Genomic DNA, 25,817 nt, shown 5'->3' with positions numbered 1-25,817 from the left:
ATCATCCCTCACTCTCTGTATGAACCTCCCTACCCTGAGCATCCCAATAGTACAAATAAAAATACCATATGTCCTCCCACCCAATCTCACAAACTCGTGACTTCCATTAACTCTCTCGCTCCTTCCAAAGCTGTATTATCAAGAGGAAAGCCACTGTGCCGACAGACGTTATCTGAGATCCGACAATAGTTCTGTGTCAGCATAGATCAATGCAGATCTACGTTTGGAAGGTGTTAGACCTGTCATCCTTAGGGTGGTCTTTCCCCCAACATTTTGCCATTTGCCTCCTATTTTTGCTGTTTCTTTTTATTGCCCTCAGGACTGTTAGCCAGTGCTAAGTGCTTGTGTTTCTCCCCTAAACATGATGATGTTCATGTATACTTGTTTGGCATATATGTTGAACTGGTACATCCCTTGTAAAGTGGTATGCCATATACCCAGGGCCTGTACCTCAAATGCCACTAGTGGGCCTGCAGCACTCATTGTGCCACCCACAGAAGTAGCCTTTCAAACCTGTCTCAGGCCTGCCACTGCAGTGACTGTGCATGCAGTTTACTGCCACTTTGACTTGGCATTTAAAACTACTTGCCAAGTCTTAAACTCTCATATTCGTACATATAAGTGACCCCTAAGGTAGGCATTAAGTAACCCTAAGGGCAGAGTGCTATGTAAGTGAAAGGTAAAACATAAACACTTATAATTTGCATGTCCGTGTAGTGACAAACAGCCTATTTTGTTTTTCACTACTGTGACGCCTACCCCTGTCATTGGCCAGCATTGGGAATTCCTTAATATACTTGTATGCTGAAATTCCTGATAGGAGAGGAGTAGCTTGTTCATGCTTGATATGTTCGGAATGATAATGATAAATCCTCCTTACTGGTGAAGTTGGATTTAACATTAGTGTTTTAGAAATACCACTTTGAGAAAGTGGACATTTATCTGTACTTACTGCTGTTTGTGCCTGACTAGCTGTCTCAAATACACTTTTGGGTATAAGTACTGGGTCTGTGAACCCTTAAAATCAGACACTTCTGGATCTTGAACTAAACCTCTGTCAGGAGGACTGCTGTGCTGCCTAAAGGACTCAACTTGTTTGCTTCTGTAGACAAACTGCTTTGCTGCTTGTTGTCCTGATGCTTCCTGACACTGATGGAATGACTCTGCCTTCCCTCCAAGTAATCTCAAAGGGCTTGCTGCATTGCCTCCTGTTTTCGTTTGTGTGGGACACAAAAGTCTTCCTACAGTTCTTCTGGTGGTGCTGGTCTCTGCCTTCTGTGAGTCCTACCCTTGCCTGAGGTGTCCCCTTCAAGTTTTGGGTGTCAGAAGTGGGTTCAGCAGTTGTTTTCACCTCATCAAAAGCTGACACATTGCATCAACTGCATGAGAAATTCTGTTGCATCACCTTTTGAATCTGACGCAGAGGCTGGCCGAATACAGCAGTTCCACAGTATGCACGGCTCAATGACTACAATCCATACGGCTTGACAATAACACATTTCATTCACGTCAGTGGAGCTTGACAGCGTTGGGGAATCCCTTTTGCGTGGCTTGACGATGATACAGTAGACTCTTGAAGTTTACAAAAGCTCTATCCAAGGAATTTCTTCATGGGGACCTGTCTGGGTCCTGTAGCCGGCCTGTCCTCAATGGCGATTACCCTGAACTTTGGATTTTTAAGTAACCTTTTGACCACCAGTGACTTCTAAGCACTATTTTTGGGGAAACGTCGTTTACAACTCGGTGTTTACACCGCACGACCTTTTCCCCGCAGCTATTACAACGCAAGTCGTTACTACGACTTGCGCTGGATGGCGCTGTGGGATAAGGAATGTTTTAATTTTATAGTCCAACACCTTCCCTACTGTTACGGGGACTGGTGTTGGAATATAAAATTTAAAAATTCCTAAATCCGCGCCCTCCAACGCAAGTCGTTGTAACGACTTGCGTTGTAAAACCTGGGATGTCAAGTACCGCGATCTAAAAGATCGCGTTGTACTGACATACATCCCTATTTTTGCATTTATTCTAAAAAAATCATAACGCTACTTCTACTTATTGAATTTTTGTTGTTTTGGTCTTATTTTGCTCAGATAAATAGTCTCTATTTTCTAAATCGAACTGATGTCTTGTTGTGGTGTATTCATTGTGTCACTCTTTATGTGTGTTGCACAAATACTTTACACATTGCCTTTGTAGAGAAGTCTAACTGCTCTGTGCCAAGCTACCAGAGGGTGACCACAGGTTGTCTTATTGTGTATCTAGCTTTCCTTGACTAGAGTGTTGCTTCCCTCCTGATTTGGGTGCATACCTCAACCAACCATGAATCTCATTTCAAGCAACAGGTGAGATGGTGGTTATTCTGCAAAGACAAAAGAAGAGTGTCAGGAGTCAGACAAGATATAGGACAATTATCCGTCATTCCCCCTCCACCCTTCAGGTCTCTGGAGGCCTTAGGCGAGGCTGGGAAAAATACAGAAGTGAGTGCACCACCATGGCGAGACAGTATTAAAAGTGCATTGAAACTGCTGTGATGCACGGGCAGTAAATAACTGCATTTTTACACCCAGTATTCATGCTTCATACAGCCCATCCCAAGGATATTGAAGCACAAATAATTACACTCATTTTTTGATGTCTGTAGAATGAAAGTCTGAGTCTATCCTGCGGACGTTCCTTCCATTGACCAGTATTCCTCAGCCAGTTCTTCCAAGTGGACGTCATCCAGTGAGCTAGCCTACTCGATGCATAGGCATGCATGTGATACATGGCATACAGGTGTAGCAGGATGATGTAATGTCTGTAGTCTCCTGATTAAAAAAAACGATTTTTTTTATCACTGTTCCTCTGGGGAATACTGACCTAGAGAATGTTAGGCAAACTGAATTCCTCAACTAAAATAAGAAGGCTATGATTCCAGTACCTCTACTATAATGAGTGCCTGAACGAATGAGTATGTCTAACTTGTTTGCGACATATTATCCCGAGTGAGAGATGATAATCCAAATGGGCAGGCAACTAGATAGAAGACTGGAAGAAGGGAATATGTGGCAAGCAGTACCTACAGGAGCTCTCACCCCTTCTTGGTATAAATCACTATACGACCGTCCTGCCCTGAGCAACCAATGAAGGGCTACCTTCCAGTGACACTTGTGTTGCTACATCACAGTCCCTGTGACCAAACTGAAGCATAAAATAATCTGGACTAAACCCAAACCAGCTAGTAAAATCTTCTCAATGCTGCTAACAGGCTTCAGTGGAAGCAAATCAGATTTTCTATTTACATGTATGTTCTACTTACTAGAATGTCTGGAGTTTGAGGCTAAGGCTCAAATCGTTTTTCAGAGGCATTTGCGCTCTATTTCGAGCTTTTCAGAACTACTGAAGATTTTACTTCATTCTGTTGTCATTCCAGAGATGAATCGACATGTGCGTGTTTTAAAAACAAAGTTTATATCTTCTTTACAAATAAGATTCATGCACACTCTCTGTGTTATAAAAAGGCTCATCTTTCCCTTTCAAGGAAACTCCATCACTAGCCTCAAAAACAGTTACTGTATGCTTGGACTGTTAGTGTATAAGAAGGCACTTCAACCATAATTTAGGTGAAACATTTTTAGAAAGACATTTTTATATGGTTTTTGCCCTTTCCACCAGATCTCATTCTCATTAATGTATGAAAATCCTTCAAAATGTTTCTTACATATTGTACCCCATATAGAAGCTAACATAGCTTACGGTGTCTATCACAAAAATATCCTAGTTTCTACAATTCTCGCACATCTCAGATCCAGATGTCTGAATAAAAGCTACCTTGCTGTTATGAATTTCTCTCAATGAGAGCCCCTATTGTCAGTACCAAATTCTAAATCTGTTTATTCACTACACTGGCACAGCAATAGAGGGAAACACAAGTTGTTAGGTCATAAATGAATCGCAGGCTGCTCTGAAAGTGATTAACAGGGATTTTTTCCACCTCAGGGTTCTGAGTGGCAGCATAAACTGGCGGCGTTTCCATCTATTTATGCCACTCAGAACCACTCAGTGAAAAAAAAATCCTCTTTGTTCGCTGTTAGCTTACAATTCTTTATCATTTTAGAGATTAGTTGCAGTTAATATATGTAATTTCACATCACAAAACCCGGATCCACTGAAGTTAAACACCCAAATGTTGTCAACATTCAAATCTAGTTCACCACTATTCCTGCTCTCTCTCCACTCAAGTTCCTGCTTCTGAGTTGTCTGTCGATGTCTATGCTCTGTAGGGCTTCTTGTGGGCGTTTATGTTTCATATTTGTTTATGTCACCCTGTGCTCGTGTTTCTGTGGCAATTGGTACCTGGCTGTCTGTGGCACGTCTCTAGCAGTCTTCCATGTGTACTATCTCTACATCATGCCTTTACTTCTCATAGTGTTTTGACCCTTCTCCTTGATTTATAACTCCTACCACATAAGGTCCTCACATGTAGCCTGTTTTTCTTCTGATTCCTTCTTAGACCATTCTCTTAAGGTTGGCCACTATCACTGGGTTTTGGGGAAGATGGTTCCTTTCACAAGGCTCCTTCGTTATTCCCTCTATTTTTCAATCCTTTCTGCTCTACTATAACATCTAGTATTTAAAGCAATCATTACACCATAACGAAGTGCTATACAAGCAAACACAATAACCCGATTCGTACATGAGTCACTGCGTTTCAGGTGTTTTATGTTCACAGTTGAATGTAGGTCTGCATGGATCTGGGAGTGTGGGTTGTTTAAATGGAATGGTGTGTGTGTGTGTGTTTGTGTGCATGGATGTCTGCAGGAATGCTGCACTGTCTCCAAGTACAGGCCTTATGCCAAGAGGATGGGTCTGTGGGTTAAATGATCTGAATTGACATTTTTAGTGATCTGCAGACCAGTAGTTTACATCCTGGTAACATTAACTCAACCTTCCGTCCAAGGTCAGCCAGCGCATTTAATACCACTTCATTGGGTAATAGTACATCCCGTTATTTATAGCACTATACATTGCACAATTGTAGTGTGACACACTAAATAAAGAATAAGTTATTATTTAGGTCATTTTTTTGTCCTGTCCAAATATTCTATCTGTGCCTATGAATGATACAAAAGCAAGACTTATTGACTTTGCCAGTGCTTGTTGTATCCAGGAGCTGTGACTGTTTGAGGTCGCTGTTAATAAAAGCCTGCCACCAAATTTTGGGGCAGGCACATCTTTTTTGGCTTTGTCTCTGAGAATAGGCCTAAGATGCGAACACATCTTCTGATATGTCTCTGACACCCAAGTGTACTTGAGACTGAAAATGAAGAAATGAAATCCTGCTGAGGAGTTTCCTTTAGATGTCAAGACCCTTGCAGTATCTCAGTGGATGAGGGAAATGTGCTTCTGGCAGCTGAGCTAAAAACCCGTCTTTTATCTCACTGAAGTCTGCACTGAAGAAGCTTCGAGAACAGGTAGTTACAGCAGGGCCGCTTGATTAACTGCTGAGCTCCTTAGACCGCCATGATCAGACATTGAAACACTGTAAGCAAGATTCATGATATTAGAATAAAAGACAGCAGACAGGAAAAGAAAGAGAGAAAGGGTTTATCGCTCCAGGGAAATGAGCATCCCAGGTGGGAAAGCAACATAGTAAACAAAGAGGGAAGACGGGGACGGTAATGTGAGGTGAGTTAAAAAAAATGTAGACAGTCACACGGATCTCTACTTATGTAGTAATAATTAGGCTCTGACGTACCTTACAAAAGATAGAGCAATTGCGCGGAAAATACAGTCTTTCAAGAAGAAGAGTGTGTAATGCTTTGTAGTATCAAATGTATGTGGAGAAGGCAAAAAGAAGGCTTCCAAACAGGAAACATGATTGTCCCTGTACATTATATAAGTGATTGGGAATCGTTGTCCCTGTATTTTATATGCAAGGTAATGGCTGTCCTTTGTTTTGTTTTTGCAAGAAAAGAAGGCATATTATCCTGTGTGTCTCAATTGCCGGTTTGTCTGGGCTGGTGTTTGGCATACTGAGAGTGAATGACGTAATGAAGTGTTGGCATGTGGTGTGGAGTGGAAGATATTCATAGGGACAATTAGAGGGAGAATGGACCCCTAACAGGGCTTAACTGCTATTGCTGTAACCTATGGGTCTAACATGTAATAAAGCACATACCGTCTACCTGAGTGTCTCCAGACTTTTGTGTGAAAACCCACTAATCGTCAAAGCGTACCAAAGGCCCCCGCAGTCCAAGCGGTGCGGGGACCCCCAAACTCCATGGAGCCGCTCAGCCCTGACCTGAGAGTTCCTGAGGGTGGTCGGAGAGACCCCATGTACTTTGACCCCTCAAGTTGAGTTACGCCACTGCCAATCGTACCATTTCCCCTTGGCACCACAGTCAGTCGTCCTTTTATTGAAAGTCACTTTTCTGCCAGAGATGGCGGGCGCACAAACACACTCTAATGATTCACATAAGCAACCGCATGTCCCTGATACCTATTCAACTCTGTCATCATGAATCGTTTCACAACCTTGGCAGAGGTAATTGTGAATTTCAGTTAAGGGTTTTAGCAGCATGCTTCCCGAAGAGATCCCTAAGCCTTGAAACTCTCAGAATGTTGCTGATTTCTTCTTTCCCACAGTGTTGTCACTGTTGGCACCTAGTGCAAATTTGGTTGCATTCTACCATGATGGTAGCTTCTTCCTCATATTGTTTCTGAAATATCTTTATAGCGTTACCAATTACCTGTATCTTGAGGTCTATCAGTAACAGGCCATACCATCAGCCATTAATGCTCACCATATAACTTGTGAAGGCCTTGGACCACTCTATTGGCATGATACAAGTGAAAATACAGGAGGCAGAGTGTCAGTGTAGATTCTGAACTGGCAATGACCACAACACTCACCGCTATTTGCAATGAACTTAAGCTGCTTAGAAGTAACAAGCATTTGCATTGCAATCGGTCTTGCTTTTGTGAAAGTTAGAGCTATTGGCGTAGTAAATGATAATGTTTTTTATTTCTTTTTTTTTGTCCGCAGTGGAGTTATTATTTAGAAACCGAGAGTTAGAGCTATTGGCATTGTAAATGTCAATATTTTTTACTTATGTGTTGTTGAGTGGATGTATGTGGTATGCAGTGGAATTATGTGGATAGTAATTATGTGGTAGTTATTGTATTGGAATAATGTGGAGGGGGATTATGTGTTATGAGAGCAATTGTGTGGTATGGTATTTTGTGTTGTGGATTGTTATGTAGTGGACTTTAATTATGTTCTGTGCTGCTGAAGTTTGTGGTGTGAAATTATGTGGTGTGGATTGTATGTATGCGGTGTGCTATGTAATTGTGTTGTTGATTTGTATTATGTGGTTTCTTGTTGAATTATGTGGTGTGGAATGAAAACGTGTTGAGTTGATTTGTGTGGAGCTATGTGACATTGAATAAACCTATGCTGATTGGAATTACGTTACAAAAGGGGATGATGGACGGAGCGTTTGAGCAAATCAAACACTCACCCCCAGACAACTGATCTGGGTTTAATCCATCACCATTCTTTAGCTCACTCGGCCACTCCAGTTCAGACATGGCTATATGCAAATCAGTCTGACCCTGTGCCTCATGGGAACAGTCCAGCCCGAACTGCCAAGCCATGTCTTCCCTGGACCGGAATCAAGCATCCTGGGACCGGTTTCGGATTCATAATCCTCATCAGCCAGGCTATCTTGAATCCAGTGGCCAAGTGAGCAAGGGACTCACGTCTGAGCATACCCTGCCACACTTAGGGCGAACAAAGCGATACAAAAGGGGATGATGGACAGGGCGTTTCAGCAAATCAAACACTCACCCCCAGTCAACTGATCTGGGTTTAATCCATCACCATTCTTTAGCTCACTCGGCCACCCCAGTTCAGACATGGCTATATGCAAATCAGTCTGACCCTGTGCCTCATGGGAACAGTCCAGCCCGAACTGCCAAGCCATGTCTTCCCTGGACCGGAAACAAGCATCCTGGGACCGGTTTCGGATTCATAATCCTCATCAGCCAGGCTATCTTGAATCCAGTGGCCAAGTGACCAAGGGACTCACGTCTGAGCATACCCTGCCACACTTAGGTCGAACAAAGCGATACAAAAGGGGATGATGGACGGAGCGTTTGAGCAAATCAAACACTCACCCCCAGTCAACTGATCTGGGTTTAATCCATCACCATTCTTTAGCTCACTCGGCCACCCCAGTTCAGACATGGCTATATGCAAATCAGTCTGACCCTGTGCCTCATGGGAACAGTCCAGCCCGAACTGCCAAGCTATGTCTTCCCTGGACCGGAAACAAGCATCCTGGGACCGGTTTCGGATTCATAATCCTCATCAGCCAGGCTATCTTGAATCCAGTGGCCAAGTGAGCAAGGGACTCACGTCTGAGCATACCCTGCCACACTTAGGGCAAACAAAGCGATACAAAAGGGGATGATGGACGGAGCGTTTGAGCAAATCAAACACTCACCCCCAGTCAACTGATCTGGGTTTAATCCATCACCATTCTTTAGCTCACTCTGCCACCCCAGTTCAGACATGGCTATATGCAAATCAGTCTGACCCTGTGCCTCATGGGAACAGTCCAGCCCGAACTGCCAAGCCATGTCTTCCCTGGACCGGAAACAAGCATCCTGGGACCGGTTTCAGATTCATAATCCTCATCAGCCAGGCTATCTTGAATCCAGTGGCCGAGTGAGCAAGGGACTCACGTCTGAGCATACCCTGCCACACTTAGGGCGAACAAAGCGATACAAAAGGGGATGATGGACGGAGCGTTTGAGCAAATCAAACACTCACCCCCAGTCAACTGATCTGGGTTTAATCCATCACCATTCTTTAGCTCACTCGGCCACCCCAGTTCAGACATGGCTATATGCAAATCAGTCTGACCCTGTGCCTCATGGGAACAGTCCAGCCCGAACTGCTAAGCCATGTCTTCCCTGGACCGCAAACAAGCATCCTGGGACCGGTTTCGGATTCATAATCCTCATCAGCCAGGCTATCTTGAATCCAGTGGCCAAGTGAGCAAGGGACTCACGTCTGAGCATACCCTGCCACACTTAGGGCGAACAAAGCGATACAAAAGGGGATGATGGATGGATCGTTTGAGTAAATCAAATACTCACCCCCAGTCAACTGATCTGGGTTTAATCCATCACCATTCTTTAGCTCACTCGGCAACCCCAGTTCAGACATGGCTATAAGAAAATCAGTCTGACCCTGTGCCTCATCCGAAACCGGTCCCAGGATTCTTTTAGGATCTAGTTTATACTAAAAAAAATTGCATTCATTACTACGGTTCTACTAATAGGATTTTTGTCAATTTGGTGTAAAATAATTTAATAAATTACTCTATTTTTCTTAATTAGTGTGGGATTTTTCTGGTGTTGTGTTTTCACTTTATTATCGTTTGTGTGCTGCATAAATACTGTGCACATCGCCTCCAAGTTACGCCTGCCTGCTTTTGTACCAAGCTGCCAGATGGTTAGGTTAATTTAGCAAATTTCTGTGGTTCACCCTGTCAAGGATTATGCCTGTTGCTTGATTAGGGTTACATCTCACTAATCCAACAATCCAATTCTCACAAATACCCTTTCCACATCCTATGATAGACAGTGCACACTTACCTCTACATCATGTTGTGAGGCTGTGTGTCACCCAAGGCAGCCTATCTTTGCACCAGTCCAAAGCATGACACCAGCAGCAGGCCAGCCTTTGTTGGTATAGCGATGCCCTGAGTTTTCTTCATTGCCAATGTAGAACATGTAGATTATGTTCTTATTTGCATTTAACGTTAGTAAGCCTACATATCCAGGTTGCAATAGTAGAAATATGTTTTCCTGCGATTTGTATTGCAACTTGCAAGAGGATTTACACCTGATGTAATGTTTATTCATATATTTTAATTTACAATGTTTAGTGTGCTGCAGAACCTGCACTAAACAGTAACTGTGTTGTGCTGATAGAGGGGTCCTGGTGCACTCACAGTATATTTTGATGATATGGTGGTTCCATAGTGCTGGTATAATGACACACATGTGATGCCCTCCAGGAAAGTTTGGCAGTTGCATGTGAAAGCATCAAGAAGATCCGAGCAGACATGGGAGGCACAAACATCCTGTCCCCTTTGAACTGGATCATCCGGCAGCCAGTGCGCAGGGGATTCCCACGGCTGCTGTTCCTACTGACAGATGGAGCTGTCAGCAACACAGGGAAAGTTATTGAACTCATCCGGCATCACTCGTTCTCTACCAGGTAAGACTAATTTGTGCACTTTTCTAACTACCCAATAAGGGGTATTCACCAAGTGACCCAATCGGGGTCCACAGCTAACTGCACGTCAGGCACAAAGGGCATGGGCGGATGTATGACGTTACATCGCAGGCTATTACAATGCCTGCCTTACAACGCGGTTTTTACATCGCAAACCTTTACAACGCATAGCGCTTAGAGGTGCTGGATAGTGATAAGTTTAATTTTCTATTCCAACTCCAGTCCCCGTGGACACTAGGGAAGGTGTTGGATAGAAAATTAAACTTATTCCCTATCCTAGAGCGCCCCCCAGCGCAATGCGTAGTAATGGTTTGCGTTGTAATGACCGCATTGTAATGGTAGTGCGTTGTAAAAGTTTCGTTGTAAAGGTTGTTCACCGGCATGGGCTCATGCATCTGATAGAGCTTCCAATAAATGCACACCCCAGTGGACAACTACTTATTGAACCAATCAGGGACATTTACTTATTTCACTCAAGAATAGCCATTCAAAGAACCAATCTGTGCAACTAATCAGAGAAATATAACCGACTGTACAGTTTATCGGACATACACTGATAAAATTGCTTCAGGAAACTCCATCAAATGCCACTGCAAAGAGCTCACTTAGTGAATTCATGTCCTTCACTTACTATTTCTGTGCACCAATATCTAACATCCATATATGGCACCAAACAAGGGGGCCGATTAGGATGGCGGACGGATCGCCACCACCATGCAGGCGGTGGCGATCTGTCCCCCATCTGTGCCTGTCCGCCACCAATTTCCCCCCGCCATATTACAATGGCGGGAGGGACCGCGGCGGACAGAAACACCGTCCGCCGCTTTTCCGCCCCGGTCGCCTTGCGGCCGGGGCGAAAAAGGGTTCATATGGCTGGCGGTGTCTTGCAGATGCCTTTCCGTGGCGGCAATGCCGCCATGGAAAGGCATACGGGCTTTGCTTTGGGGACCCGTTGCGGGTCCCCAGGGTGAAGGGGGGAGTGGGGGGTGCACATGGGGGGTACCTATGGTACCCCCCTCTGTTTCACAGTACAACATGGCAGGCACCGCGCGGTGCCTGTCATGTTGTGCTGTGAAACGCACATCATGCATTTTTGACATTGCGGTGGACAGTGCTTTCAGCACCGTCGGCCGCAATGTTAAAAATGCGGGATGCACCCGCCACTGTGGCAGGTGCATCCTAATTTGGGGCACGGTACCTCTGCCCTTGTAGTGGACGGTCCCTGCCGTCCGCCATCCTAATCGACCACAAGGTAACTTCACTCCATAGCCGCAGCGTACTCAGCTCAAGGCATCAGCTAAAGATCTGGTCTTATGCACATTCATAGGGAATTCAAATAGAATTCTCACAACTGAATCTTAAATAATACATTGACACAGTGACCTCCACTTATGTACCTGTCAGTCTTATGTACCAATTATGCACCTCCAACCCATGCACCTGCATAATGATAACAACTGCCTCTGCCTGAGAAACACCAAAACTCTCCACCCAGTTCATCTTGCTGAGTCCACGTCTTTCTGCAAATACCCATTGATGTCCATCTGCTCATCTGCTTTGCAGCCTCTTGATCAATTTTTCAAGTTTTTCAAGGTTTTTATTGGCCAGAATGATGACCTCTGCATATGTATTCAATACGCTTAACCGACGTAGGTATATTCATTACCAGAAACCTTCAATGATCCAATATTTGATATACCTACCTCAGTATATCCCATATTCCATCTGTACATTCAACATACTCATTAATTGAGGATCATCATTCCTTAGAAGCAATTCAATTCCCATCCACCCATCCCAAACATCTACATGAATCATCCTATAAGAGACCCAAGTGATGAGGCACTAACCGGGCGCGTCTACTTAGTATACACATATTCTTATTCCTATTTCAGAACCCCCTAGATGCAACTTTGGATGGGTTGCACTACTTCCTTGTGTAACCATTCGCGGAGACAAATGGCATATTTAAATTAAGTGCCTGGGCTTGGAAACATTTACGGGTGACAGCTTTGTTCTGGGTATCTTGCAGTAAAAGATGTTTACCTCTTACTCACAAGCATCTACCATTAACATTTCACTGGTTTCTTCTGTTTTTCTTCCAATATGCAGGTGCTACAGTTTTGGGATTGGGCAGAATGCCTGCAGAAGGCTTGTGCAGGGCCTTGCATCGGTCTCAAAAGGAAGTGCAGAATTTCTGGTTGAGGGTGAGAGACTACAACCAAAGGTAAGTCCATCAGTCCAATGATTTTAATGACTTTTTCTCTGAAACACCCAAGAAACTCAAGTATTACCTCTAAAGTATACAGAGACTGCGAATGTCTCCATCCCCCACACTTGCTGGGGGCCAGCCTTCACATTATCCTCTCCCAACACTCCCGCGACCTCCATCAAGAAGACTCCCAATGGAGGTAGAATCCAACCCTGAGAATGCCAAGGCATCCAGCCCTGAGACTGAGATTGTCAAGGCCTCTCTATTCCTGAGATTATATTGTCCCTAGCTCTGAGACTGCGGAGGCAATACCATTAGCCTTGAAATTGCCAACTCAGTATCCCCACCTATCGGGATATTTATCCCTCATGCTGCTGCACAGAGGGTCCGTAGACTCCCCAAAGTAGAGAGATTGAAGGGCTCCTGCTTACACACTCCTAAGGCCTCCCTCCCTGAGACTTTCAAGGCCTAATATTACCACGCCTTCTTGCCACCAAGAGCTTAAGTCCTCTGTCCCTGAATCTTCATGCCACCCTTCACACATCTATAGTCTCTGGATCTTGCCGCTCCCAACAGCCGCATCCATATGACTAGCAAGGCACCAAGCCGGAGGCTCACAAGGCCTCAGAAAGAAATCCTGTGGTCCTCTTACCTTGTGACACCTAGGTCCATGCACCCCAAAACTACCAGGGCCTTCAAGCCTAATACTCCAAACAACCCTCATCTCTTGTGCTCCTGCTCCTAACTCCTTAGGTTACATCCCGGTACACTTAAGGCCTCCAGTCCTGAAAATTGACAACCTCTATCTCCCATTCTCATGGCCCCAGGCTTGATAAATTCACGTTTTTCTAGCCAGGAGACTCCCAAAGCCACCACTTTAAGACTCATCTGTCAACTTTTAAACCCCGGAGGGACTCAAACACGAGTATCTCTCTCTGACTCAAAAAGTTCCCACAGGAACAACTGTTTATAGACTGCTATACGTATGCTTACATACGAACAAACACCCAGACCACAGACATACAGAAACAATGTGACTATGATATGCAAATCTCCCACCTTGAGACTGAAAAGCTTCTAGCCTTGAGATTCTCAGGTCACTTGCCCCTCAGACTACTAATTCCTCAGGATTGAGGTGTGGGGCAAGGAGAGCCGTGCCACTCCTAAGTCCAATAGCTTCATTAATGCTAAATCATTTCCCGTTGTTAAATACTGGAAGGATATTTATGAGTGGTTAAAAAAAAGCCCATCTATGCAGGTTATACAATCTAACTTGTAAGCAGGTATATTGCCCTGTTTTTACAATTTTGAATTGAATATTGGCAATGGATTATTTTTATACCAGTCAATTGTTACTGTCAAACAAGAAGTTCTGCAGCATTGGATAGATGCAATCTTATGCAATTACAGGTGAGCTATATAATATATTAAAGTATTACAAAAATGAATGTAATACAAATAACATGTATTAAGTTGGAACATAAAGTACATATAAATGGATGGTCCACTTACAGAAATGCTGACGTATTCAGCCACGGCTAATGGGCTTTTGGACTCTGACCTTGCCTGTACTTGATTGTTGGTATGATAGATTGATGCTGGTGGAGTATGTAAGGTAAACGAAATTATATGAGAGAGTAGAAACGGCTATTGATTTCGGAAGGTTAAGTTTCGTACATGTAATTAAGAGTTTTCCCCTATAGAGTAGCAAGTTTAAAATGGTATACAGTGACAGTAGGCCTTTTTCTTCTTCGTTGTTGAGATTAGTTTTATATGATTTGCCTCGGTCTTTGGGTAAATGCTGAATAATTAAAATAGATATGATCACCACAAAGATCTTTTTCTTTTTCTAGTTCATAATTTTGTGAAAATTAGCTTACTGATACTGGAAAACTTTATTACCCTTTATTTGAGGTTTGTTTAAAATCTAATTTCATAACCTGCTTGGATTCACACCTAGGGTATCATCAATGAGGAACTGAAATAAATTAAGGTCTGTTGGAAGTGCGACTTTCATATAAGTTTGAGTAATATTTAAAATAAGTCAAAAAATGTATAGCAGGAGGACTGTATATCAGTTGGTAGTTTCACGAAATGACTTTTAAATATAATTAATGTATGAGTAATGAAATATCAATACATTTAAAAAGAAGCATTTTAAAACATTTTGTGACTCGCGCAAGCACTGGGCAAGTATAGGGCTGAGTTGACTCAATAAGCAAAACACCCTAACTCCTGTGGTCAGGTGTTCAGATAGCCATGTGATCACACCACATTGCCTATCCTGGAAGTTTGACTTCTCTTTGGGATAAAGAGAGGAGATGAGCTGTCCCGAGAAGGACACTTTGTGTGCCAACTGCAGGAGAAAGTGCTCGAGGTATTAAGGCACAGCGAACCTCATGCTCAGTCCCGGCTCAGTATTTTTTGTCTCAATATATTCCAGAAGACTAGAACATGATTGAGGCAAAATATTTCACTTAGGCAAAAGCCAGTTTTAGAATTGCTTCCAGAGTGAGGCACTCTCCAGGCAGATTTACATATTTTCTGGATCTCTAGCTGCCAATACATCATGCATTTTGGTGGGTCCATTAGGCTAAACACTAGAATCTCTTCAGCAAGCTCTATTTCCTCCTTCTGAGGATAGCTACCTCAGTGAGCCATTCACATGGGTCTTCAAATGGAGGTTCTCTGAGATTCTCCCTCTAGGTAGAACCACTGTTCTTTTGTTCTTTAGCCAGCTCATCAGATTATGCCTTGGTTGGCACATGCCATAGCTGACTTGATCAGGTTGTATCCTTCAACAAGATCAAGGCATGCACCCATTAGTTCTTTCAAGCTACATGTTCAACAATGCTAATGGGCGTCTTTTCTCTGTTGTCAGTGATTTCCTTACATGTATTATTTTTCTTGGCCAGCTACTGTTCTAGGTCTAAGAAATAATGTCTGCCTAACAAGTGCAACTGTCAAGGCAAGCTAGACCTGTCATCCTACACCTAATTTCCCATACACGGTGTAACAGAGTTAGGGTCCCACACCCAGATCCTTGAACTAATGTGCCACCACAGGTGCCACTCTCCCTGTCCGTTACACTTACTGCCCTTTTCCCTATTTCCCCCATGCTGTGTCTCATGCCTAGTGCTCCACACCATGAATCCCACCCTCATGTTTTTCTGCTAAGAATTCTTCCATTCGTTGACTCATAGCAAGCTTCTCTACTCTTCTCTCCTACATAGATGATGAAGTCTTTAAAGAAGGCTATGGCTCCAGTTCTCAGTGATGTCACAGTGGAGTGGGTCTTTCCAGAATCAACAGAGGTTCTGATCTCCCCAGTGAGTGCCAGCTACCTCTTCCCTGGAGACAGGCTGGTGGGCTATGGAGTTGTGTGCGATACCTCTCGCTTTGTCACCAATGCAAGATCAGTAAGTGTCTGCACTAACCCGTCTCTACAATGTCCTGCATTTCACATCTCATTTGCAAAGTGTGCAGGCATCCCAAAGTATGGACATATCTTTAAACCTTATTTGTGTTCCCACTCTACCTGAAGCATGTACTCTCTTTCATCTGTCAATCATTGTGTTCTCAGATACATAAAGGAGTGCACCATTTTATCCTTATCTTACTCACAGTCTTTGCACTCATTTTTGAGCGCTCCATCTTTCAACTTTCTCACACTAGCCCTCGGAGGCCCATTTGGATAGCTACTTGCCCTATAAATCTCCTAGAATAGAATGGAATAGTGTTTACACTTTCCCTGGACTACGTTATCTCCTCTAAATCTCCCTCAGTGTATGCCTTTATTAATTTTCAAACCTCACTGATTGTGTTAACATTCATTCTAGGAGGGAACTATCCCTTCCATACATGCAACCTGGGTGTGTGTTTCTCATGACTACTCTTCTACAGTATCAAGGTGTTAGAAGCGGCTGTCTCTAGTTGGCAGAGGTATACACTTCTGACAAATAGGGACACACCTTTTCTAGTCAGGGCAAGGGGATCACACACTTAGATAACCCCTGCTCACCCGGTTGGTAGCTTGGCAAAGCAGACAGGCTTATCTCAGAGGCTGTGTGTTAAGCATTTATGACCACATACAGTAATAAAGTGAATACACTACAAATGGACAGGACACAGTAGTATTATAAAAAAAAGGATGTTTATATAAGGCTTAGCACAAGACCAAATAACGACAAAAATATACCACAATCTTAATAAATACTCTTGAAAGGAAAAATAATAGTTCAAGTGTAGTTTCTTCTTAGCACAAAGTCTTTAGTAACAAAAGCAGCTCTTCTTCTTTAAATCAAAGTTCTTGGCAACAATGTAACCCACACTGGAGTCACACGACGTCAAGGCAAAGTTAATCCAAAGGTTCGGCGTCGACTGCGAGGAGCGCTACGTCGAGCCCGGAGTCGCAACAGACCCCCACAACACAGTACCTTGGAAAAGCGAAGCACACGATGATCAGCGGCGTCGAGATGTCCGGCGTCGCGTCTTCGGCGTCGATCGGGTCTCGGAGTCGCGGCGATCCGCAGCGGCGTCGACAGATGTCAGGCAGGAGCAGCGCTCACGAGGCGAAGCAGGATACGGCGTCGTCGTCGATGTCGATGGTGATGTTGCAAGAGTGAGCAGCGCTCACGGCGTCGAGAGGGCTCGGTGTCGAGGCGTCGGTAGCGGCTTCGCTACTAGCGCCGATCGGGCCCGGCGGCCGGCGTCGAAGGTGCGGGACACGGGAGCTGCACTCACGATGTTGAGATGGATTCGGCGGCATCCGTCGGCGTCGAGATTGCTGGATTCTTCAGAGGTGCTGGATTTTCAGGTTCCAGCAATAGGCACTTTTAGCAAATGATAAAGTCCTTTAACCCTGTGACCTCAACAGGAGGCTGGCACTCTTCCAGCCCTTGGAGATTTCCTAGGCAAAGCTTGAGAGTACACACGCAGTTCCTCTCTCCTGGTTCCTTGGCAAAAATAAAGAAGTAACTGCAGGATTCCCCCAACAAACAGCACACTGGCAGAAGGGATAGGCAAGTCCTTGGATCAGCAGGCTTCTTGTCCTTGGTTCAGGTTTCCTTGTCAGAAGTGATCTAAATTCTCAGTTCAGGGGTCCTTCTCTTATACCCCTTTTTGGCTTTGATCCCTTTGTCCATGCAGGGGAATTTCCCCCCATCCTGGGTTTGTTGGGGGTGTTGCCAGACCGAGGCACCTGGCCTATTCACTGTGCAGGGCAGAGTCTTCAGCCGCCCAGCAGGAAGTGGAGCCAGCATTGTCACTGGCAGGGGCAGGGCCATCAGTCGCCCGGTAGGAGGTGGGGCCAGGATTGTCCCTGGCAGGCACAGAGCCATCAGTCGCCTGGCAGGAGGTGGAGCCAGCATTGTGTCAGGCAGGGCAGGCTATCAGGAGCTATTCTTCCCCTACTCTCAATGCAAATGCCCCACTCACCCCACACTGACTCATTCAGACCTCTGGAGCCACCCAGCTCCTGTCACATGCACACCAAACCAGCAGAGACCAGTAGACAGTCAGACAAGAAAATAGCCACTTTCTAAAAGTGCTATTTTCAAACACAGAGTCCAAAAACCATCCACCCAAACGGATGCGTTATTAAACCCTGAGTTCAGGGATACCAAACTCGACATTGCACCATGCTCCCCGAGCCCGCTAGGAGTATACCACTTAATAATCCGGGCAGCCCATGCTAACTTATGGAGAGCAGGTTACCTTACAATAGTGAAAAACGAATATGGCTGTAATTCACTATTAGGACATGCCAACCTCATCAGGCTTGTCCTACCTTATGCTTACAATGCACCCTGCCCTTGGGCCTACCATAGGGGTGACTAACATGAAGTTAAGGGAAGGTTTAGGGACTGGCAAGTAGGTGTACTTGCGCAGCCCGCGTGACAGTACCAGACTGCACCTAGGTCTAGCAATGGCAGACCTTTAGACATATTTTACTAGGCTGCTTCTGTGGGTGGCACAACACGTGCTGCAAGCCCAACAGCAGCATTTGTATTTACAAGCCCTGGCACTCCTGGTGCACTCTACTAGGGACTGACAGTAAACCAAATAAGCCAAACATGGAATCCAATCAATATCAATTTCACATAGGGAGCACTTGCACTGTGGCACTGATCAGCAGTGGCACAGGGCCCCAAGCAATATACCAGCAAAAACATCGTAAACAGAGGAGGCAAACAGAAAACAATTGAGGAGAGACTCATGCCAATGATGCCAGGTCTAACACAAGGTGATGTAAGAAATTAGGTTACTAGCTGAGGGGGGTGAAGCCCTTCTCAAGCAGCAACCACAATTCTTCTCATGGTGATGTCACAAGCAAACTCTAACTTAACCTGTGCTCAGCACTTGGGTAGCTTGGTACAGAGCATTCAGAATTAACTCAGAGGCAATGTGTAAAGTATTTGTGCAACACTTCAAACCGAAAAACAACGAAAACACACCACAAAAGGATTCCACAAAAGATTTAGAAACATAGAGTAATTTTAAATCAATAAAACAAGGCCAAACGTCAAAAATCCAATTAGTAGAACCGGAAATATGTGAATTAAAGATTTTAGTGAAAATAATGCCAAAAAGCACAAAGCTGTGGATATCTGATTGCGCCGGGCCAAGACAAAGTCAAAAGTTCAAGCCAACTGCAGTGGAGACCAGGCTTGCTACAGGGACTAAGTTAGGCACACTGAACAAAGTACTTTCAATCCTGGTTTGCAGATAATATAATAGGGGGCTTGAAACACGTCAGCATTTCCAACCATTTGGGAAACATTGCAATGGGAATAGGATCAGCTCTAAGGGACTGATTGTAATCTCAAAACTTTAGTTGCGTGAATGTTTGTTCCCAATGGGCGGCATCATTAAAAAGGACTGTTTAAATTGTTCAAGTAAATCATGAGTAGGGTTGCTGCATTTATGAAATCATTGACTGGCTTAACACTGTGATGTATTGTTCACTTATTCATTTTGTATTGCTTTGTCACGTGTTATGTATCCGAGTTGTTTTGTAAAACATTTTGAAACATAAAGTGTTTTCCCTGTTTCTGATACTTTACGGTAAAAGAAAAAAGAAAAATATGGATTAATGGTTGAATAAATAACCAGGGGGGTGTGGCCAAGATGGCGAAGTGAGCAGACGTGTTGCTCTGTCGCTCCCGCCGAAACCCAATACAGCACCGGCTTTTTGCCATTTTCAGCCACAGACTGTCCACGCCCCTGAGCTGGCTTGAGAGCGGGCGTCGAGGAGGCTACATACCGGTGTGCAGCTGACTGCCGGAGCTTGCTGTTCCGCTGTGCAGGGTGCACTGTCGGAGTTGCGGCTGCACCACGAGGAGGTGTGGCGCGGAACGGCAGCATCCAGCAGCAGAGATCTGAGGCCTGACGATTGAGGCGCGAACCTGGGAGAGACCGGCTGGAGGTACGGCCTGAAGCAGGGACCCCCTTTTCCGAAGAGGCAGCTGTCCTTGTCCGCAAGGTGGATGCCAAAGGGGAGCTGCACCTGCCCGCCATCTTGCGGAGCTGGTTGAGGGCCCGTAGCAGAAACCGCAGCGACCCAGCGGGGAAGGAGACCGCGAGGTCGGGTGGCAGCTGGCTGCCGGGGCAGCGCAGCCCTATGCGGGGAGGACTGGGGCCAACCCGCCTGCTTACTGACAGCTTGCAATGGGAGAGAGACGGAGGAGGGGCCTTAGAACGCCGACCTGTCCGAACAGCTCCTGCCGCAGATTGCTCCTTGGTGGCGGAGTCACTATTCCCCCGGTGTGGAGGAAACCGGAGAAAAAGGTGGAGGGGCACCCATCCACCATCTTTGAGTCCCTTGCGATGACGCGGTGGGTCCCTCGGTCTTACCAGGACTCTCCCACCCCAACAGCGACAGGCAAGTGTCCTCTCTGGAGAGCCGCTGCGCAGTGTGGGAGGACAGAGGGGAAGTGCACAGAGCAGGGTTGCGGTCAGCCTCAAGAACCATGGGACCGTCGCAGAGCCGCATGGAGGCAAGCGACTAGCCTAGTGCCGTCTGCCAGGAGTGAGCACCCTCACCTATGCACCGCATTCATCCGTACCGCAGCTCATATACAAGTAGAGAAAAGAGGCACGACATGCCGCTTTGTGACATGGCCCACCAGTGACTGGCGGTCCTAAAGGCCATACTTGCAGCATCAAGCAGTCGGCGGCAGTGAGGTTGACATCAAGGAGGTGAGGGGAGGAGTGTCGAGGGGCCTGTAGCGCCTGGGGATCAACGGGAAGACTCTCCTTCACTATGCCTACTTAGACATTATTGTTGTCCAGCTACCCTCGCTTACCAGTGGGCAGCCCAGCTGAGTGGCGCAGCATAAGAAGGAGGAGGTGCAGGGTCGCACAGTGTCTGGCCCGGACATTGACTGCGGCACGATATGTCCTCTTCCCGGGGGCACAAGGACAGAACTCTTAAAGACTTATTTGCAAAGGCGCAGACCGATCAGCACGCCGGCAACATGGCGACGGGCCCTGGGCATTCCGCACCCGCGAGGGGCGACAGTGGTGAACCGATCACCAAAGCCTTGATAGAGTCCCTGTTTGTCGCACTACGGGAAGATCTGCAGACCCTCAAGTGAGACCTAACAGCAGAGATAAAAGACATCCGCAGAGAGATGGACTGCATCGAGTAGAGGGTCGCTGAGCTGGAGGAGAAGAGCAATGGGAGCGACACGGAGATGGCAGCACTTCAACAAGAGGTCCTTGGGATCCATGATCAGCAAGTAGATCTGTAGTCGCACCTTGAGGACCTGGAGAACCGCTCTCACCACCACAACGTTCAGATTCGAGGAGTGAAGGCGGATGAGAACACAGGTGACCTCTTCAAATACACCAGGGAGCTCTTCAATCATATTCTGGGCGGACCACTGGACAGTGACCTTCTCCTGGACAGAGTACACAGAGTGGGCCCGCTGCGTGCTGCGATGGCCCCACCCTCTGATATCTGGTGTGCGTACAGGACTTCCGTACTAAATAAGGAATCCTCCAAAAAGCGCAAATAATGCACCCCCTGTCGTTTCGAGGTCAGACCCCTGTTCTATTCCAAGATTTGGCAGCACTCACCTTACAAAAATGGAGAACTTTCAAGCCTATCACAACCTATCTTCGGTGAGGCAACATCTCCTACAGCTGGGGTCACCCATTCCGGCTGGTGTTCCGCATGCACAGCAAACTGTATCAGCTGCGTTCCCTTTCAGAGGCATGTCGTCTGCTCTGAGTACATCGCCCAGCGGAAGAGAGTGGAGATGATGGTCCTAAATTGGACATGGATGATGAAGAACCCCGCAGGCGCCAACAGGGCGGGAGACGCCGTCCCAAAAGACCTCCTCCTGCTGAAGTTTCACAGGGCCAGAGGTCGGCCCTTGAGATCCTTTGGACAGAATTGGCTAAGTCACAGCCTGGATGACGTGCATGGCCCGACTGTTCGGACTGATCGACTCATGTTGTGCTCTGGGCTGTTGGTGGGGGGCCGCCCTTGACCACAAAGTTTTCCCCATGTTAACTTTCTTCCAACCATCGAGAGATGACGGACTACGAGTTTATTTTTCCTTTTCCTTTTCTTCAATGTTATGTTATGCAGAATGACGCTCAATAGGCATTTGGTTGGGGTTATTGTTTTTTTGGGGACTTTGGGGTTCCATGTCCACCGTTTTTAATCCACTGCAAGCTCTTGTTTAGATAGTGACTCCCTGAACAACAGTGGCCATGTACACACAGTGTAAGGGAAACTGGATCACGTCTACAGCCAGGCACCTCATTTTAAAATACTCACCCTAAATGTGCGGGGACTAAACAACCCCGATAGGCGTAAAGCGGTGCTGTCTTGTCTGGAACACACAGGAGCAGACATATGCCTACTACAGGAACACACTTATTACTTAAAGACTGCCCCGCCTCAAATCACCCAGGTTCCCGACCCAGCTATTTTCCTCTGGTCACACTAAATCACCAGGGTAGCCATTTTGGTTGCGCAGCGGTTCCGTGGAGAAATTCTCCATAAAGAGGCTGAAATTAAAGGGCGGCTTCTTACCTGCCGATTCGCCCTAGGAGGCCTCACATTCACCATTGGCTCAATATACGGCCCCAATGAAGGTCAAGAGCAGTTCTTGCACACAGCACTCACTGAGGCGATGGCCACAACAGAGCGCAGGCTTCTTCTGGGGGGGGGCCTAAACTTAGTCTTCACTAACATAGCAGATAGATCCTGCCAGTGTACTAACCAGACAGGTGCACTATTCGCAACCTGTCTGACCCACCTACACGACTTAGATTTCCATGACCTTTGGCGCTGCGCGCATCCCCACAGCTGCAAATTTGCCTACTACTCCAATGCGCACAAAACATATGCTAGGTTAGATTACCTGCTGACATCCACCCCTCTAAAGGCCATGGCTGCGAATGTGGAGATAGGTGTGGCCTGTCTGTCGGACCATGCACCAGTCATTGCTACCTTCACACTTTCCTCCGCACAGCGCTCCCCAAGGGTTTGGCGCCTCTGCGAGACCTACCCTGCACCACTGTGGTAGAGCAGATACAGCGCTCCATAAAAGAGTGCCTCTCTCACAATGCGAACACCGACACCTCATATTCCACGCAATGGGCGGCGCTTAAGGCAGTCATTCCAGGGGAAATAATAGCCATTTCGACCGCGGGGAACATAGAGCGCAAGTGCAAGAGGGATAACCTTTCCCAGAAAATGAAAGAATTGGAGCAGATACATCAGCATACGGGAGCGCCTCGGGTCTGGCGCTAGCTCAAAGCCATGAGAAAACAGTTAGCGGCTCTACACCAGGACAGAGCGGAGTATGCAGCCCTCCAGCTGCGGCACACTTACTATGTAGAAGGAGACAGATGTGGCCGCCTCCTTGCCCAGAAGTTGAGAGAGACCCGCCAAAAACAGGGGGTCAGGTAGATCCAACAGGAGGACAGACGGCGAGTCTCCACTGACTCAGAGATTGCTGAGACATTCCAGGATTTTCTATGCCCGTCTCTACTCCAGCTCCCCCCTCTCCATCATGGGCGGTGCCGTTTATCTTGCCCTAGATGGCTTGTCCAGCCTGTCGAAGGCTCAGGCAGATCACTTAGACCGCGACATAAAGATAGAGGAGATCATTGCGGCCATTTCGCGGCTTAAATTCGCCAAAGCTTGGACAAGATGGCTTTTCTGCCATATTTTACAAAACGTTTTGCACAGTGCTGGCACACAAAGCTTTTTAACTTGTTCGCCGAACCTGGTGCGATACCGACGGAAATGCTGAAGGCCTCCATAGTGGTCATACCGAAACCGGGAAATGACAGGACAGTCTGTGGGGCATATCGCCCCATCTCCCTCCTTAACGTTGATCTCAAGCTCTACACTGGGATATTAGCGGCTCGTCTCTCACCTTATATGCCTGAGCTCATTGACCCGGACCAGGCAGGATTTATCCTCCAACGGCATACAAGCGACAACACTAAACGGGTATTACGCCTTATTGAAAAAGACTCTCGGACGCGAGGGGAATATATGTTTCTTACCGTCGGCTCTGAAAAGGCCTTCGACCGTGTCCTCTGACCATATCTGGAACAGGTTCTTACTCGGACGGGATTGGGGGAGAAATTTTGAATGCTCATCCTTAACTGCTACAAATTTCTATCTGCAATAGTACTGGTCAACGGCCATACGTCATCCCGTTTCCAAATAGAGAAGGGGAAAATGCCAAGGACGGCCCTTGTCGCCGCTCCTTTTTGCCATCTACATGGAGCCACTGGCCCACCACCTCCGTACCCACCCTAAGATCACAGGAATCCGGTTCGGGGGCTACACTCACACAGTCAGCTTGTACGCCAACCACGTCCTGATCTCCTTATCGGACCCTCTCCGCACATTATCGATATGCCTAGCAGAGCTAGACACCTTTGCATTGCCATCGGGGTTCAGAGTGAACATGGACAAATCGGTTGCATTTGATCTCTCCCTCACACCCCTCACCTGCACATGCCTCCAAGATCACCATCCCATTCAATGGGCATCCGATGCAATCCTGTACCTGGGGATTCAACTGACCTCCTCCCTGGCAGATATAGTGCACATCAATTACACAAGCTTGCAGCAGAAGATTCGCAAAGAGCTGAGCCAATGGAAGCAATACACGCTTTCCTGGCCTGGTAAAATAGCGGTGATTAAGATGACCATTTTGCCTCAAATTGTATACATATTTCACACCTTACCTCTCCCACCCCCCGCGGGCTGGATCAAATAGACCCAATCTGAACTTGCACGTTTTAGCTGGAACGGCTGCAAACCCCGATGAAGCACGCCTTGATGATGCTCCCCCCGGAAGAAGGGGGCCTTGGAGTTCCCGACCTCCTTCTATATTTTCAAGTGGCACAGCTATGACACTTAGTGGAGTGAAGCCACCTAGAATCAGAGAAACATTGGCTTTTCCAAGATAAGGCAATAGCCGCCAAACCATTACAGGGTCTCCCCTTCCTACGTAAGAAACACAGGCCGCCCTCTCTTTATGTGTTCTACATTACCTGGGTCTTACTAGACACATGGGATCATTCTAATCTAAAACACAATCTCACTACCTTCCCTTCGCCACTTACTCCGCTGTTTGAGAATCCGGATTTCCAACCGGGAATGTACGCGACGGTCGCCACTCGATGGAGGTCCTCCGGCTGCCGCTCGGCGGGCCATCTATTTGACTTGGACGGAATCATACTGTTTCACCAGCTTAAACTAGACTACGGACTCCCCGAATCTGAGCGATTCCGTTATGGTCAGATTCGACACTGGGTCCTCCATTCCCAGATGCAGCCCTGCGTCAGCAGGCTCCTGACTGTACATGAAAACTGGCTTGTTACTAGCACATCTGAGAAGCAGCTCTCGTCCAACCTCAATAAAATGCTCCTTGCCTGGAATACACACATGTGCAGTGCCAGCCACGCGAGGTGGGAGAGGGACCTAGGCAGAACACTCACTCACAAGGAATGGGAAGGGGTATATTACAGAGCTCGTCATTCGGCATACCACACGGGATTGACAGAAACTATCACCAAACTCGATACTTATTGGTACTATACCGCTGAAAGACTTCACTCTATGGACCCCTCTCCGGGTGTCACCTGCTGGTGGGGATGCGGTAGGTGGGCATATTGGTACATTTGCTTTGGGACTGCACGCACATTCAGGGGTACTGGACTCAAATCTTGGATGAAATAGACACGCACCTAGACACGCAGATACCGCGCTCCCTGGCCCGTGTCCTTTTGGGCCTTCCATATCCCGTCACCTTTCGGCAGTTC

This window comes from Lissotriton helveticus, chromosome 5_1, assembly GCF_964261635.1.
Source record: "Lissotriton helveticus chromosome 5_1, aLisHel1.1, whole genome shotgun sequence".
In the NCBI taxonomy this organism is placed as follows: Eukaryota; Metazoa; Chordata; class Amphibia; order Caudata; family Salamandridae; genus Lissotriton; species Lissotriton helveticus.
Note: the sequence above shows the minus strand (reverse complement) of the source record.